We start from the raw sequence: 2,948 nt of genomic DNA on the forward strand, positions 1-2,948 counted from the left end.
AAGAACATCAAAAGTTGATAGAGAAGATATCCAATTGGATCGTGGACATCACGGGGACGTGCGATCAGGTAGAAGTTATCTAGAGTCAACAAAGCGGCACCTTTTTCAAATTCAAAATACCCCAGTGACATTCCCTGTAATTTTTTATTAGTCTTTCCAATAACAGGGCCTCTTAAGAGTCCTGTATTGTTATTTATCATCACTACCTCCCCGAGTCGGGAGTGGGTAATTGCCACGCGCCCCCTCCTTTACTTTGATGCTTCTGCTTCAATATATTTTCCCACATTTCCTCTCGATCACATTTAATTTCATCCATTGACCTCCCTTGGATGTGGTATCTCTTTCTCAGGCTCCCTCTCCGGCATGGAACCCTGATTCCCCGTTACCCGTGATCACCATGGTAGGCGCATAAAAGAACATCGAAAGTTGATAGGGAAGATATCCAATTGGACCAAGGCCGTCACGAGAACGTGCGACATGGTTGAGCAGTATGTGTGCACACGCCTACACGTACTGACTGATTGGTCTGCCCCCTTTAACTTTTGGGTCTTCAAATTGGGCACATGGCCTGAGCTTGCCCTTTACGCCTTGGAGGTGCTGGCCTGCCCTGCAGCAAGTGTATTGTCTGAACGTTTGTTTAGCATGGTAGGAGGAGGTTATCAAAGAGAAGCGCAGCCGCCTGTCCACAGCCAATGACTTCTCCCAATGACTCCTTTTTCCACCTACCCTGTTCGCAATGCTTCTGACTCATAGACTTCTTCCCATAACCCCCTCTCTCACACAGATTGCACCCTATGGCCCCCTTCCACAGACTGCTCACCATCTCCCCCTTTCTTACATACTGCTCCCTATGCCCCCACAACACATAATGTTGGTCTTCTCCTAGTCTGTGATTTGCACAAATTTCACCAAAATTGCTATTTAACAGAAGCCCACTGTGTGACCAGGCCTCAAAGAATCTGCCCAGTGTGCATGAGGGATATTAATTCCCTTTCTCTCTCTGATGACAATGTGCAGTGTTCAGCTGGATCAGACGGTCACCATGGGTCTAATACTTTACCTGTGGTGTGTTGGGGAACAGAAGAAGTCAGTTCCCAGTTGATACGCTCTCTATATCACACTCTATCTGTAATAACTAGGGCACACTTGTTAAAGTCTACTATAGTCTGTGGGCCAAGGCGTGCTTACTAAGCATTATTCAAAGCAATACTAATAAATACTATGCACATTCGTTGTACATGAGAGTTACCAAGAACTAAGGCAATGAAACAAGTTAAAGAAGGTAACACTTTGCATTGTCTAGGCTTGTTAATTCTGTCTGTCACCATTGTGATTTCAAGACTTGTCAAGAATAGACATAACTTTTCGTGCCATACTACATAAAAAGCTTCCTTTATGATAATGAGATTATTATTCAGATCCAGTCCCATCTATAGTAGTGAGGATATAAAACAAGTATCTCCATGAGGTTATTTACCAGTTTGTGTCATATATTATTTCAGTTAATGGAATACTCGTCAATCTAATATATTTTTTTGGCTAAATTAGTTGTGTTATTTTTCTATGTGAACCATACTTTATGCACAATTTTAAAACAGCTGTCTCAGTTCCAAAAACGTTCCCACTCCCTAAATGCCTTCTAAGTCCTAATTCTAATACCGTCATGTTTCAGCCTCAGAAAAACTATTTTCTTAAAGTATAGGACCCCTTAATGGTAGTTCACCATTCTTAGATTGGCACAGTTAGTCAGTCATTGTTGCCATGCCTGCAGTTGCATATGCAATGCGACCCAAACTGGGTGCCATAACCTCAACTCTTCAAGCCCTCAATAGCAAAGTATCAATCTAGAGCAAAATAAAGTTAAAGAGGTAATCCTACTATAGATATTTAGATCCTGTCTGATGGATGCAGGGGTCCCACTATGGGACACACGCTTATGTCAAGAATGGAGGTCCCTCCAAACAATTGACCTTGCTGTGCTATTCTCTCTCTGTAACTCTTATTCACCTATTGATAATCCCAGCCAATTCTTCACTCGAATTAATCCTGGATGAGGTGGTCATCAGCTGCCTAGATGGGATTGGAGGACCTCTGTTCTCAAGATTGGTGTAGGTCAACAAGATTGTCTTCAGATGCACCCTTAAAGGGGTCATTCAGGTGTTTTATATTAATGGCCTATCCTCAAGTTGCTCCTATTAAAGTGACTACACTGTTGATGGAGCTGTGCAGTTTTGGTGCTAATTAAAAACAACTGATCTGCTGGGCTGCAGGGGTTTCGGACCCCCGCAAAGCAATTATTAGTGGCCTATCCTGAAGATAGGTCATCTATAAAAAAATCCTGGACAACACTTTTAAGAGTTACAAGTGTAAAAGTTTCACTACAAATCAAATTGCCAGACTAATCTCTGTTTACAGATATAGTCAGAAGATTTCAGCTCAACAGCCTCCAGAATTGCGAATGCAGCTCTAATCTGTATTACAGACTGTCATTTAGGATAAATAATTTCATATATTTTAAAAAGTGCTTAAGGTTTTACATAGATTAATTCTGTAATTTAGTTCAGTCCAAAGGTATTCTTTTCATATGTGACCATGCTCTTTAAGTACTTTAGTCCTCTATATGACTATAGCATTACATTGTGCAAGCAAAGCAGCGAAATAAGCCTTCTGCTGCCATGTACAGTGACATAAAAGCAAATGGGGCTAACAATATCCATTTTGCCATAAATGTACCCATCTACTACCGTAATAGCTTGAATAGTCCTTAATTTATGCCTGAAACTTATAGAACATAGTTATTATTGCAAATTTCTGCATACTTCTAATGGGCATGTCCCCAGACAGGCTCTGCTAATTGTCACTCATACAAGCTCCTGCACACACCCAGAGTCTTGAGCAACCCCAATACATTCTCATCACATGTTGCTAGCATTTAAATGATCAGGGGA

The sequence above is a fragment of the Bufo bufo genome, chromosome 6 (assembly GCF_905171765.1).
Source record: "Bufo bufo chromosome 6, aBufBuf1.1, whole genome shotgun sequence".
Classification (NCBI taxonomy): Eukaryota; Metazoa; Chordata; class Amphibia; order Anura; family Bufonidae; genus Bufo; species Bufo bufo.